This window comes from Pan troglodytes, chromosome 4 (genome assembly GCF_028858775.2).
Source record: "Pan troglodytes isolate AG18354 chromosome 4, NHGRI_mPanTro3-v2.0_pri, whole genome shotgun sequence".
In the NCBI taxonomy this organism is placed as follows: Eukaryota; Metazoa; Chordata; class Mammalia; order Primates; family Hominidae; genus Pan; species Pan troglodytes.
Window position 1 is genome coordinate 56288301 of NC_072402.2, and position 16187 is coordinate 56304487.

Sequence of the window (16187 nt, forward strand, 5' to 3'; positions counted from 1 at the left end):
GTCCCTGTAAGCATAGATGTGGCCATGTGAATGAAGCAAGTGAGGTGGGCCATTTCCATGCCTGCCTACTAAAATCTCCCACATGCACTTTTCCAGGTATTTTCCCCTTTTGATTGATTTGGATGATGACCTCTGACCCCACCCGCACTACTCTTACTCTCCTCCACTTTACCCCAAAGTTCAGGCAATGCCTGGATAGTCAGTTACAGACTTGCCAATTTCCAAGGGCTTTAAGTACTCATCTGGCAGACTGCAGGTGAATGGATCTGATAATTTCTTGTTACCTTTTTATCTATTCTGCTATTTGTATCACCACTGTTACTCAGAGGGAAACAATTCATTCTTGTTTGCAAAGGGATACATTGTCATGGCCTCTCAGAAATATGGCATCAGGCCCTCTGGAATAATCAAGCATTCTTTCTATTGGATAAAGTTGCATACTTCATGCCAACAGAGTCCCTGTGAGTATGACTACATAAAAATAAAAGATGGGAGATAACAATACTCATGCACATTCCCCAAATATGTTTTAAAACATAGCTTTGATAAACTGAAGAGGGAACATTATACAGGAGTTGGTATTTGAGAGGGATTTTGACTTTCGATAGATACTTTATTGGGTAGGAGCTAAGTTTAACTGTATGTAACAGAAAAAAAACCTATGTAAAGTAGCCTCAAACAAGATAGAGTTTTATTTTTGCTTTTGCTGTTTTCCTCTTACACATTGAACATTATACACAAAAGTAATCCAGAGCCAGCCCAGTAGCTCAGGAATATCAGGGCCGAAGTTGCTCTGATGCTCTTGACCTGTCCTTTGTAGTTTGTTGCAATATGTTTAGTGCAGCTCCGGCCATCTCTTCTACATAATAGGTTACTGGATATTTGTGTTAATCTTATGAAACCAGTATTATTATCACTTTTATTTTCTTATGCATAGGAAATTAGTCGTGAAGCAGTTATATATTTTTTCCAAGAAAATATAGATAACAGTAGCAGCCTTGGTAATCACTGCAGTTTGCCTTTTTAAACCATGCCATTAACCACTGCACTATATTGTCCTCCTATGTACTAGTCTTGACAAAGATGAAGAGAACTTAAGGTGATATTGAAGCAGGAGAATAGGGTCTGGAGGCAGGGAACGGAAGCCTGTTTCACGCCGACTTCCGATAACTAAATTGAAAGGAAAACCCTAACTTTCCACACCTGAGTAACAAAAGGACCAGAGGCCACCCCCTTTGAACTTTTCTGTCCAGCAGATAGGAAATTGACTGTGTGCAACTAATCAGACTGTTTGAGGGTGGAGTCTTCATTTGCATAAAAGTATAACTTTGTAACTTCACCCTAGCCTCTGATTGGTTGCTTTCTGCAACCAATCAGATGTTTACACAGGAGTGTGATCTTTGTAACTTCACTTCAGCCTCTGGTTGGCTGCTTTCTGCAACCAATCAGACTGATTGCAGGCTACCACTTCATTTACATGAGGTGAGCATGAAGTGGCCAATGGGAAAGTTCTAGAGGGTATTTGAACCCAAGAAGATTCTGTATCCAGGCTCCTGAACTGCTGCTCAGGTCGCTCCCACACTGTGGAGTTTACTTTCATTTTTAATAAATCCCTGCTTTCGTTCTTTTGTTGCTTCATTCTTTCTTTGCTTTGCTTGGTGTTTTGTCCAATTCTTTCTTCAAAATAGCAAGAACCTGGACAACTTGCGGCCACGACCCTTTACTGGTGACAATATTATGACAGAAGGGTGGATTGAAGTGGAAATAAAAGTTTCCACCTCTAACAGGAACACTATCTAGAGGATAGTTCATAGTGTTTGTCATTGAAGAAAACAAGCCAACAATTCAGAGATTAGAGAAGACCAAAATAGGAAGTACTCAATTAGATTAAGATGTCCCTTTCCTTCAAAGCAAAATAGAGCAAAGATAAAGAAGGGGGACAAAACCCAAACTGTCCAAGGTAGTTAAATATTAGATGAAACACCTTTGCCATCTAATGTAAATGTCCTTTGCAAATTTTGTCTATACTCCCCGTCCAGTTCATAATTATTTATCATCAAAGATTTTTGTTCGTGTTTGTTTTCTCCCCAGCATTATTCAGGTATAATTGACAAATAAAATTGTACAAATTTAAGATGTACAATGTGATGATTTGGTATGTGTATATAATATAAAATGATTACCACCATCAAGTTAGTGAACATATCTATCACCTCATCTAATACCTTTGTGTGTGTGTGTGGTGAGAAAATTTAAGATCTACTTTCTTAGCAAATTTCAAGTGCACTATACAATATTGTTACCTACAGTTACCATGCTATAAATTAGATCTCCAGAAAATATTCATCTTATAACCAAAAGTTAGCATCTTTTGATGAACATCTCCTCATTTCCCCACCTCTGCAGGCCCTGACAACCATCCTCTATCCTGTTTCTATGAGTTCAAAATTTTTAGATTCCACACATAAGTGAGATAATGCAGTGTTTGCCTGTCTCTGTATGACTTATTTCACTTAGGGAGAGATCCATCTCCCTGGAAACTTGGATAGTCATGGTCAATCTGGGTTGGTGCTTCTATTGGAAGTCCCTAGATACCCTGTACATTATTGCTGTGATGTCAAATTGGCACTGATGACACATTTGTTTTCAGTAGACTGGAAACTCTTGGAAAAAGAGTACAGTTGATCTTTGTATCTCTAATCAAGCATAACGCTTGACACACTCATGGGTTATGAAGCTGTTGATATAAAATAAGACAGGATGTTTCAGTTAGCTGTATGCAGGGATAACCCAAAGGGTTAATTTCAAATATTATGCATGGACAAAGTTTATTAAGTCAAAACATAAGTCTAGTACAAGGAAAAATACTGAAGACCAATGGGGAAAAAATTCACTTATTTTAGAATTACCCATTTTAATTATTTTGAAATTTGATCTCGACAATTTCATTGTTAACCTCCTGAGGGTGTCATTTTGATTCTGAAAATTATTATGCTTTGAAGTTAGATCTATTGCCACCTCAAATTCAGTTACTGATGTAAAAGGACAGGAAGAAAGTTCAGTAAAATCATAGAAAAAATAAAACCCATTAGCCCCACCTTGCAGCCCATTGTATTGCAAATAGCAAAGTAACTCAAAAACCATGTCTTTTTGAGTATAATTTCATAGTGCATTTAAAGGAAAACTCATATGGAGATTATTTTCAAAATTCAAATTTAACATTTTTGAGAATCTTAACACCACAAAGAAGAGGAATTTTATCAACTGAAGTAGCCAATCCGGCTTTTCTATTCCTTTATTTCCTATTCTAAACTTCTGTGCTACTTATCGCCTCATTTAACTTGTTAAGAAAAGATGGAGTACACAGTCAAAGAACTCTGCCATCCAAAGTAATTCACAGTTCTGCAGCAAGAGTACTTTCTGATCTCAGCAAGAGGCAAATCTGTGTAGCTGGGTGAATATGGGAGATGAATTATTGCTTAATATATTTTAATAGATCGTTGGTTGGCAACCTCATATACCAGGCTTTCTAAACTGGAGCACTGGAAGACTTGAGGAACAGTAGATCTAGGTCATTGCAAAAGTAGAGTTGGTACTGAATCCACTTGATTTATAGCCTTTTGATACATTGTGAGAAGTTACTGCAGCAACAGATTGTGTCACCTAAAGTAAAGAACATTTGCAGATGTCAGAGGAAATGAGTAATCCTTACCTGGAGAAGTAAAGCAGGTAGCCAACGCCTCTTACCAGAAAGTGATAGTAGTAATGACATCACTTATTATCTCCATCTTTTATTAAAAAAAAAAAAACCATGGGTATAGCATTTGCTGTTAATGAGCACTCATAAGACAACCCCTAAGAAATATAATTTAGGTGTTCCTATGATGTCTCTTAAAGGACACTTTAAGATCAAATCTGAACATCATTCTTATTTAAAACAAAAATAAATTGGCAATGTTAATCTTTTTTTCTTTATTTTTCATCTGTAGTGACTTTAAAAAACTAGTTTAACTGCCAAAGTAAATACTACAATTTTAATGTGTCAGATAGTATTTTAAGAAGTGGAAACAATTATGCAAACATTTCTTTGTTGGATAAGTAAGGTGAATTAGAATAATTTTTAAAAATTGGAATCAATGATTTCCACTAAATTGTGTGTAAGATAAAAAACAATATAATATTTAAAATACTATCATGACAGTCTTTTTTTTTTTTTTAACTGAGTTTTACTCTTGTTGCTCAGGCTGGAGTGCAATGGCACGATCTCAGCTCACGGCAACCTCCACCTCCCGGGTTCAAACGATTCTTCTGCCTCAGCCTCCCAAGTAGCTGGGATTCAGGCGTGCACCACCAAGCCTGGCTAATTTTGTATTTTTAGTAGAGACAGGGTTTCTCCATGCTGGTCAGGCTTGTCTCGAACTCCCAACCTTGGGTGCTCTGCCCACCTCGGCCTCCCGAAGTGCTGGGATTATAGGTGTGAGCCACTGCACCCGGCCGATAGTCTTGAATAACAGAATTACTTAGGTGATATATATACATACATACATATATATATGCATTTATAGACTTATAGAGTTACAAGAGAAAATTTGTTTTCAAAGTACGTAGCCCTTATTTTCATTTTCTTGAGTTTATAAAGGTGAAAGCCAATGATGCATAATTATTTTTAACTTCCCAATTTTGTATATAATTCTGCCTCAGTTTATTTAGTTTTGAAATTTATCACTGATTAGTAAATATCAAGTAGAACATAAAAATCAGCTTCTTTGGAAAAGTTGGAATGGATAGTGCAGGGTATTTCTGGAGGCCACTAAGCAATTGTTTAGTTAGCATCTAGAAAAAAGAGTTCAGTAACTAACTATGGTCACTGATTGCCTATGATTTATACAGAGCATGGGACAGTGTTGGTCAGAACTTGAATTTTCCATAGCTCTACCCACTAGTTAATAGCACCCAGTACTTAACAGTATTTAAAATAATGACTAAGTTTTCATCTGTTTCTGAATTACATACCTTTCAGTAAATTGGTTGGGCTAGAACTGGGGTAGAAGATACTGGAAAAATGTACAACTCAAATGAAAATAGACCCCTTTAATTTTGGCTTTAATCCTGCGCTCCCATTTCTGTCTTTAATTAGAGCTCCAAGTTGCTGCTTCATTGTCTTCCAGATGTAATTGCTCCATATGTGTACAGAGCACTGAAGTGAGGCCTCAAGTAGGGGGTGGTTCAGGATTGGGCTAAAAACCCCATTTTAGATGATTTTTATCAACACCTTCTTGGAAATTGGTTAAAGCTCTAGTTTGTAATTACCTACTATTCATGGTTTAGAATATGATCTATTTCCAGACAAGTGTAAATTAACATGCATTTCAGTATTTTCAAAAGAATGAGATTTGGGGAATATGCAAATGTCCTTGAAAAACATTGAAAGGCTATGGAGTAATCAGAGTATTTCTTCTTTGCCTTTGCCTCATGCTGTTTGTTCACTTGGATTTTTTTTCTCACCTCACTCTTTCCGATTCAAAATTTTATTTGCTTCTTCAGTCCTTTTCCTTTAGTGAGTTTATACCTCTAAATTCTTGCTGCCTAGGCCTAAAAGGGTAGAATCATTGCTAAATTAGCTGTCTTTCTTCAAAAAGTGCTTCCTTGAAGCATACTTCTTTCTCAGATACAAACACTTCTAAAATGTTCAAAAAATACGCATGAAGAGGTGTCAGAAAGGCCAGAGTAGCAGAACTAGAAAGAATTTTAAAGATCAAATAGTCTAGAAGTTGCTGATTCTTAGGATCATACATTATGTTTTTATAGCTTTATTGAAATATAATTTACCCATACCTAAAAATTCACTCTACTCACATTAATTTTTAGTGAATTTAGCTTCAGGAATCATCTAAATTTTTGGCTTATCTTGAAAAACTAAAGCATTTATGAACCCAGGGTCAAAATTTGGCTGAAATTGAGTGGTATTATTCTTTTTTAGGTGGGACATGAATTCTCCAGTTTGATACATATTCCTCCATACCTATCTTCATTTGTGCTGCCATAACGAATATGAGAGACTGGGTAATTTATAAGCAATGGAAATATATTTCTCACAGTGCTGGTGGCTGGAAGTCTAAGGTTCCAAGATGGTGCTTTGAACAGTGTGTAATCCTGAGGGGACAAACACTATGTCCCTCTGTGGCAGAAGTGACGAAAAGGGCAAAAAACGCTGAACACTTTCAGTAGCCTATTTGTAAGGGTATTAATCCACTCATCAGGGCAGAGCTCTCATGACTTAATCACCCCCCAAGGGGCCCCACCTCTTAATACCATCACTTTAGGGTTTAAGTTCTAACATGAGTTTTAGAGTGACACAAACATTCAAACTATACTAATACCTTACAGTCTTATACTTAGCCTGCTTTATTTTTTGAGCGACTGCCAGAATCCTGTAGGCATTACATCTGTGATACTTGGTCTAGTCCATTTTCCACTTAATAAATGAATACACTTGGGTCCAAGGAGGTGAAAGGATTTGCCCAAGGAAATTAGAAACAATTTATCCACCTAGCACCTACCATAGATTACCTTAAAAATATTTAGTAAAACAAGTTTTAATTATAAGTGTTATTGGCAAAAACATAATTAATATAACAATGCTTATATGCTAAATTGTTTTTATGAAACACTAATGGCTATAAATCTGCAGTTTGAAAAACATTTCCCCTAATAATGCCTATATGTCTGAATTCATCAAAACAGATCCTCAATACATCCTGATAAATGGAAGTTTTGAGGATTAATTTAGGGGAAAAGGTAGGTTCTGTATAAGTAATAATAGCAGTAACAAGTGGCTAATGTTTATTGAGTACTTACTACGTGTAAGTACTCAAAACAGATCCTCAATACATCCTGATAAATGGAAGTTTTGAGGATTAATTTAGGGGAAAAGGTAGGTTCTGTATAAGTAATAATAGCAGTAACAAGTGGCTAATGTTTATTGAGTACTTACTACGTGTAAGACACCACTAAGAGATTCAAGTAGGGGGGATGACTTGAAAAGAGTGAATAATAAGATGGAGTCAAGTCACCCTGTCATAAATGAATAATTTCATTTTTGAGACATTAATAAAAAAAGAACAATTTTCATGTGTTTTGAGTTAGCATGAAAGTGAAAGACTCCAGAACTGTGCTTTCCAATATGTTAGCACTAGCCATATGTAGCTATTTAAATTTGTATTAAAATTAAATAAAACTGAAACTTCAGTTTCTTAGTCATACCGGTCACATTTCACCTACTCACAAGCCATATGTGGCTACTGGCTACCATTTGGACAATACAGATACAGAGCTTTCCATTACCACAGAAAGATTTTTGGACAGTGCTCTTCCAGAATAATATTTTCTTTTTAGGTATTTGAATCAAGTTTGAACAAATATTAAAATTGCCCCATGTCAACTGTGTATAAATTAATCTGTGCACATTTTATAGTATTTAATAAAATACTGTAAAGGATAGTTGTCATCAGCCAGCCAACACCTGTTCCCTCTAGAGAAGTTTACAAGCAAACTCACGTGAACTGAATGAGTTGACTGTAGTTATCTTAATTTGACTTTCTTTAAGCTATTTCAAGCTTTCCTCCACCTCAAGTGCAATTGTTTGAAGCTATTAGCTAGCATTAATGTCAAGTGACTCTCACTACGTGAATGGATGAGAAGTAATTAAAGTAAAGGTAAGTGTTGATATCTTTCATGGAATTCTTTGGAGGCTTAAAGTACTGTATAAACTGCAAAACAATGCAATTCTCTATGGACAACAAAGTACAGGATCTCCTGCAGCAGTTTCTGAAGGCAAAAGAAAATGTGGCAGGTAGATACAGGTGTCTTATTCTGATTTCTAAACCACCACTGCCCTTTTAAAGGAGAAAATATTAATTTGTTGCTAAAGTTGAAAATTGAAGAAATGACTTCATAGCTCCTAGAATTTACCTAAGAAAATTACACAGGGTAACTAATCCTTATCGCCATCTTTTCCCTTACGTGTTATCCTTCTTTGAAGTAGAATGTGTTAGAAGCAATATAATTCTGCAGTTTCTCTGGTTTGGACTTTAGATCCAAAGCCCTTTGTCTCCCCATCTTTGTCCAAACACATCAGAATTCATATTACCAGACCAGTGCTTTTCTGCTTTTGTGATTACAGCTCACAGTAAGAAGTGCATTTTATAATAAAACCCAGAAAAAACATACACCCGAAGCAGAAGTCTTACAAACAATATTTATCCTTACTACTGGGTTTCTGCTAATATTTTTTATTTATTCTATTCTATGTCATTATTTTAAAATGCTGGGTAAGACCCACTAAATTGCTTTCATGAGTGCCAATGGGTTGCAATCTGCAGTTTGAAAAATATTGCCCTGAGCCATACTGATATAATCTTTAACCATTTTTGGATATGAAGGCTCCTCGAAAATTGACAGAAATATTCATGAACATGATAGCTCATGCAGATATGTTGATATTTCTGAAACATGGGTGGAAATACTTTCCTGCTGCTGCACTTTTGACCTGAGCTTTCCTGATGATATGTCAGGACTGATGTTTCCACTTGCCAGGAGTTCAAAAGCTTCTTCTCAAAACCGGCTTGTTAATGTTTCCACTTGCCAGAGGTAAGTTCAAAGGCCTTTCTTAAACTAGCTCATTATGACTTGGAAGATAAATGGGTTCACTTTTTATAGAGAGCTATAAAATTTTCCCCTCTCTTTATAATAAATTTTCCCCTCTCTTTATAATCGCTTGTAGTACAGCTTTACTAATATTATAAAAACAGAAGCTAATTCTTCAAAGGCAAAGAAAACATACCATCTGAAATATTCTTGCAGAATGCGATGCAAGGATCTGCATGGTTCTAGAGAATAAAATCATTTCTATGTCAATATGTATTCACAGATTTCGTAGTTAAAATATATTGATTTAATAATAATATCCATGTTAAAGATTACTTTCAAACCTCATTTACCATCTTTTTCTCAATAATTGTAAGAAGTTTTCAATAAAGACAAAAATGTTTATAGGTCTTTGGAATTCATTTTGATATTATTACTCCATTTGTTTATAGTGTCTTGCAGTAATTAATATCTTTTTTATTATGTTGATTAATATTACTAATTAATAATAATAATAAAACTCTCACAACAACCCCAAGGCCTCATAGAGCAGGTATATTTTTCTCTACTTTATAAGTGAGCCTAATGGAGTAGAGGAAAGACAGAAATTTACCACAGAAGATGAAATTCTTGTCTTAACTTTGCTAATTACCCTAAGTAACCAAAAAGGTAATCCTAGGCAAGTCACTTGCTTTCTTTGTTAAATATGCAAGATGTTATATCATTTAAAAAGATAATTTAAATTAAATTGCCTAGTTCCCCAACAGAAACATAGGTAGGTCCTGGAATGTTAGTTTTGTCTGAATCTGAACGAGGGACAAAAGGTTTTTAAGACTTTACTGCCAGTAGCCTTTCCCTTTTTCCAGATGGCTTGTCTTTAACAGAATTTGTAACATACTTAATTTAATAGAGAAGAAAAAACAGAAAAGTCAAGTCTTCATATAAGTTAAGAAATGAGAAATCAATAAAAATTCTACACTAGGGAGGAGACGTAGAGGAATTTTTTTTCCACTGATTTGGATGATGTAGTTTAATAGTTTTACCAAATTTATTTTTGCTTCAACCTGCTGTCTTGGCTAACATAATACTGAGAATATATGGCCAAAAGAGCAGATATGAAGGGTTATAGAATTATTTTACTGGAGGAAAATAGCATGACTATTGCCTTCCATAATATATAATTGATTCATGACAAAGAATAAGAAAGGCATATCCCATTAAAATAAAAACCCAAATGTAAGATCTCTTGGGTTTTTCCACAAATATTCAGTGCTTACCTACTTCATACCAGGTATGCTGCTAGGTACTTTTGTGTAATGGCGACAGTGATGCTGGCAGTAAAGGTAGACAACTAAGTTACTGAGTTCTTTCTGTGCCCAGGAATTCTCTGAAACATGGATGACTGTTAAACAAGTTAAATTCACTGAGAACCTTATGAAGGGCCACTGTTACTATCTCATTTTACTGACGAGGAGACTGAGACAGAAAGAATAAGTCAATTGTTCATGTTACACAGCAGTAAGTAGAGAGGCTGGAATCAAGTTCCCAAAATGGGACTTCGGAACCAAACTTTTCACATTATATTTTATGTTATCTTGTCTAATGCCCAGAATAGCCCTGTAAAATAAAGGTGAAAGACTATTTTTACCATTCTACAGGTTAGGAAGCAGAAAACTGAGAGGAGATGTGCGTGGAATATTGTTAGAAATACTGTTGCAAAGCTCCTAAGTATGTGAGTTGGGATTTAAGCCATGCTTTCCACCATATCACACACACACACACACACACATGCACATACACACATACACACACGCATACACATACTATATATATATACACACATATATATATAGAGAGAGATACACAAACATATATACATATATGGTGTGTGTGTTAGAAGATAGAAGATAGAAGAAACCTGAAGAAACTTAAGTAGTTAGACAAATGGGATGTTTCCTCCTGTTTGGCAAACTTGCTGATTGCATTTTCCTACCTCTTTCATTCAGATGCAGTTTTCTTCACTTCATTTCTGAGAGACAGGCCTTTTTAGACTATTTTCTGATTATTTACAGTCAGAACAATGCACATTTCTCCCTTTTCTTTATCTTAATATCTAACAGCAAAAATTCTGAAACGCCTTTTATATACCTAGAATACAGACATCAAATACATTTTAAAATATTTTTGAATAACACAATAAAGAGCATAGTTGCCTTTTTTGACAGTTTCATCACAGTTCAGGTCTCAAGCTACTGTGATTTAACCAATCATCTGACTGTAATTTAGAATAATAAAAGCAAGCATTTGTATTTTATCTTCCTTTTTATATACTGCATATACCTGGCATGCATAACACTGAATATATTGCTCTTCATTTACCCCTATTTGTCTTAAAGAGAAGCCACAGCTGAATCCGACATCGGGAACACATTCCTACGAAGTAAATAACATCTTGTTTCTAGACGTTTACCTGTGAAAAGGAACGAACTTACAAAAAGGAGCTAAGAAGACAAAGGTATGGGTAACCCCTTCCTTACCTCTAAATATTTTCTGATGGAAAAAATTATTTCTAGTCCAGGAAATTTAACCCCTTCCCTGCCTCATCAACCTTTTGTCTTCGATTTTTTTTCTTAGTTTTTCTTTAAACTCACTTGCTTCAAAGTTGTAACACTTGACGTGCAATGGCAATCATCCTTGCAGAAATGGTTGGTGTATTGAAAAACTCCCATGAAAGGTCACAGTGCTCACCTGGATTTTAACATACTTGCTAAGAAGTTTCTGCTCATTGGTGAGGATCAAAGGAAACATGATGTTCAGAGATTCGTGCTTTGTTCCACTGGTTAGGAGTGTTCATAAAATTAAAGCTGTACAGTTTCCTTGTTTACCACCGCCCGGTAGAATCAGAATCTTTTAGAGAGAGGTCAGAAAAGGGTTTAATCTCTTGCCCATTTTGCTGTCTGCCTGGAAAACTTCTTTTCCTTTTGCTTTGCTTTCAACTTTTCTTTGTTAAAATTCCAAATGTGTCAAATGACCGTGGGGCTATTTTAGAGTCCTCCCAAAGACTCAAAGCAGTTCCAGTTTTCCTTGGAGTAGATCTTTATCTATATAAGCACACAGGGTAGTGTTGCTAACCAAGTAGCTGGCAAACCCAGAGTGTTTTCTCATGTGAATTAGACTGACCCTTTAGATGGGAGCACAAGGTTAGTTTGAATATCCCATTCAAGTGAAAGGCTAAACTAAGTCGGGCCATTTGTAAAACTAGACTAATCTAATAATGGTCAAGAAAACAAACTTCCTCCCTCCCTCTCTTCCTTCTTATCAGTCAGTATCCTCCAACTCTTCCTTCTTTCCTTCTGCCCTCCTTTCCTGTTTCCAGGGAAGAATATGACTAATGAGACAAACTGGCCAGCAAAGAGTTGAGGGCAACATTGGTGGAATGTTAGGTATTCATTTTTAAATACTGTTTTAAAGTATCCTGTCTTAACTTCACAAGGGTGATCACAGCCATGCTTCACTGATTTAAAAGAAGTAGAATTTCTTTCCCTAGGAATACACAAAATAAAATACTGGTAAATTAGAAACATATGCCAAACAGAGCTGAGCATATTTTTAATAATTAGATGCAAAACTGTCAAGTAAATATTAAAAGTTCAGTGACATGTCAAACTTCCCTAGCTTTAAGCGAAATGATCAAGCTCTGTTCTTTTAACCTTTCCCTAAATGACTTAAAGTGTCCTTATTTGTCAAAAAAAGCAAAGAAAGAAGAAAAGTAAAATATAATTTATTCTTCAAATTTATCTTCTAACCTAAAATTTCTTTCTTTACTATGTAGCCTACGGGATAAGAAAGATCTGTATGCAGATAAGAAAAGTTATCTGATGTAAATAATAGTACATTTGAAAAGTAAGTTGTGGGATAGTGTATATATTAAAATTTATAAATAATATCAAGAAGGATCTTGCATCAGACATATCTTATCATCTCAGACACTTCAGATCATCTCAACCTCACTCACCTCTTGCTCTAGCCACTGCTGGATGGATGTCCCAAGGTACAGCTTATATGACTTCTTTTTTTAGATCCTTGAGAGATGAAGCAATTAGTATCATCAAGCTGTCCCCAACCTGATATTCCCTGGGTCAGAAATCACTCCTTTTTGGATTTACCTCTCTTGTTCTCATTCCTGCCCTTCGAATTGCACTCCTTACTAAATTAGAAGAGGTGAGCCTTTACCGAAGACACATGCATATACATCCCCTACACACACACACACACACACACACACACAGACACACACACACACACACAGCTTTTAGAGTGGTCACCTAACAGTGTGAGATGTGGTAAGGATAATTTTTGTACCTATGCTTTTCTGTACTGTTTTTATAAACTAATACTACTTTTTTCCTTAGCAGCTTGAAACAAAATACAATTATTATCTCCATGGGTCAGGAGTCTGGGCAGAGGTTAGCTAGGTGTTCTACAATCAAGGTGTCTGCTGAGCTGTGATCTTTTCTGGAGTTTGGGCTCTTCTTTCAGGCTCATGTGGTTGTTGACAAAGTTGAGTCTTTGTAGGTGTAGGACTAAGATTCCTGTTTTCTTGCAGGCTGTTGTCTGGGAGCATTCTAAGCTTTTAGAGGCCACCTGCAGTTCCTTGATACGTGGCCTTTTCACAGACAGACTCACAACATGGCAGGTGACTATTCTAGGTCAGCAAGAAAATTTCTCTAGGTTTTACTTTTATAACTGGAAAAAAAGTCCAATTAATTAAAAAAAATCGTCTGTGACTGTGAAATTTTGATTTATCTAAAAATGTTTCTGAGAAGGAAGAGAACCATCTAAGAAATATATTTCTATCATTGTATCTCAGAAAAGCCCATTTGCAAGCATGTTTTGCCATGGAAGAATAAATAGGATCCACGTTGCTTTCTCCAAAACACTCTTTTTCTTGCTAACACATTCCAGCTTCCTGTGTGGGACAGGAAGTCCGCTGAGCTTTTTTGTTAAGTGTTATTTGGAGGAAACTTGGAGCACATGCTGCCTTTTGAACTGCTTAGCGTCATTGCCACTCTTCCACCCACCAGGTGGGTGCTGTCATGGTGTCATGGAGTTCCACTGTGTGGGAGAGCCATGGTTGCAATGTAACTAGAACTAAAGGGGTTCTGGGTTTTCCTCTTAACCAGTTAGTCTCTTTAAGAGCATAACCGAACTATTTGTGTGTATCTCAAGGGTAGCATTTGCAACTTACAGGGCAGGAAAGAGAACATCAGTGGCTTGCCACTTTTAGGCTTCAAGTACAATCCTGGGATTATTTGCATTACTCCGAGGTAATTACAACTTTAAAACATTAATTGCTTTCATATTTAAAATTATTTGCTTAAAAACTGACACTCCCTTTTAAAATCAAGTGTGCTCTAATGAGATGTAGATGTTCAACTCACTCAAAAAAATAAAGACACAGAGGAAAATGTATAAATTAAGTAAGAGTCTTAAAGTCTCATCCATCAATTTGCAGTCTCTCTGTCAATATTCTTGTTGCAAACAAACAAAACAGAAAAAAACAAAACATATCCCTGTGTCTTTGTTATCATTATTCTTTTGAAGATAATGTAAAATTCTAGAAAATAATCTTTCTGCTTTAAAGAGTAAGTAAACAAAATTGTACATTTCTGGATTTGCATCTCATCCAAATAATGTACATTTTTTAGATGTAAAAAACTCAACTTTTATTTCAAACTACCTATTGAAACAGGACCATTTTTTGTTAATTATTTAATGTTTCCCATTTTCTTTCACTCTTTCTGAAAAATTCCTACATCTTCCATTTATTGATCTGTATTCCCTGGATAAAATCTAGATGAGCCTTTAAAAAACTATTTCAACATCAAATAATGAAGGGAAATAAACAAAACAGCTCTCCAGAATGGGAGCTTAGCTCAGTGTGATGATCATTGCATCACTGACTAGTTTTTAGTTTCATCAGTAAAGGGTGTTGCGAGGTAAACATTTTTGATTTCTAATTTTGTAAATGTAAAACACTAAACTATAAATCTGCCAGAAGATAACATGGGAGAAAACCTAGGTGACCTTGGGATGGGATGACATTTTAGAGAGAGCACCACAGGCACAATCCATGAATGAAATCATTGATAAGCTGAAATTTGTTAAAGCTGAAAATCTCTTCCCTGTGAAAGATACTGTCAAGAGAATGAGGATATAACCCACAGATAACGCAAATATATTTGCAAAAAAAGAACACACACACACACACACACACACACACACACACACATCTAATAAAGGACTGTTATCCCAAATATACAAAGAGCTCTTAAAAGTCAACAGTAAGAAAACAATCTGATTAAGAAATGGGCTAAAGGCCTGAACATATGCCACACCAGAGATGGTATATAGATGGCAAGCAATTCCAGCAATTTTTCAATTACAGTTTAGTTTTTCCTCTCCTGACTCTAGTTCCTGCAGAGGTTTCTTCCAGTGAGTTTCTGCTCTCATAAAGTGTGATTCTCTGTATTTGCCTATCTCTTTAATTTTTTAGGCAGTGGTTTTCCCTGTGACCTCATTTCTCTTGTGAATCGAAGAAGCGTTGTTTATTTTTTAGTTTGTTCAACTTTTTAATGTTCTTTGGATGCAGTGATGTCTCCAAGCTCCTTACATGCCAGATTGGAAAACCCATGGTTTCTTTTTAGTGAATTTATTTTTAAGTTTTCTAAATAGACCATAAGTTCCATAGATCAGAACTTGTGGAACTTATACACAGCTCTATCCTCTGGACCTGAAAAAATGTGTGCACCCAATAAATGCTCAACAAGTATCTACCGAGTGAATGACTGAATAAATGGATGGATGAATGAATGAATGAACAGTGGCAAATCTACATCTCCTGTCTTTTTAAACCTGCTCTATCCCACTGTATTAACAGTGCTGAATATGTGTTTGTTGCTTTTTATTTGATTATGAGACATGCTTGCTTCTAGCATCTAATAATCCTCATATCCCTTAAAATGTTTTATAGTAATTTTCTGATTGTATTTTTCTTCCCTTAGATCATTTTCCTCTTAAACACATCTCTTTATGGGTTTTATTCATTACTGTCAATATTCTACTCTCTGTGGGTATGTCTTAAAGTATAGTTCATATTTCATCTCACTATCAAGTCTCTACTTTTAAACGTATTTTTTTCCCACTGTTTATCTCATGAACCTCTGGAAAGAAGTCTTTTGGTAGTGTGGAATAGTATACTTACAAGTATATTGGGATCACCACTCAGTACGGAATCAAAGTGAGTCACTAAGTATCTGATAAGGGTTTCCTTCTAAGTTAGGTAGTCTGTCAGACATTTAACAATACTCCATGATATCAATGCATTAGATGACTAGGAAAGCATCCATCACCCCACTGCTAAAAAGGAACATAAATCAGTGAATTGTTTTGAAAGCCTCTTAGTAGTCAGTGACTTACACCAAGTTTCCATCCAGAGGGTATTCCGCCTCTTGATTCTGGATAGCCAAACAAGTGAAAAG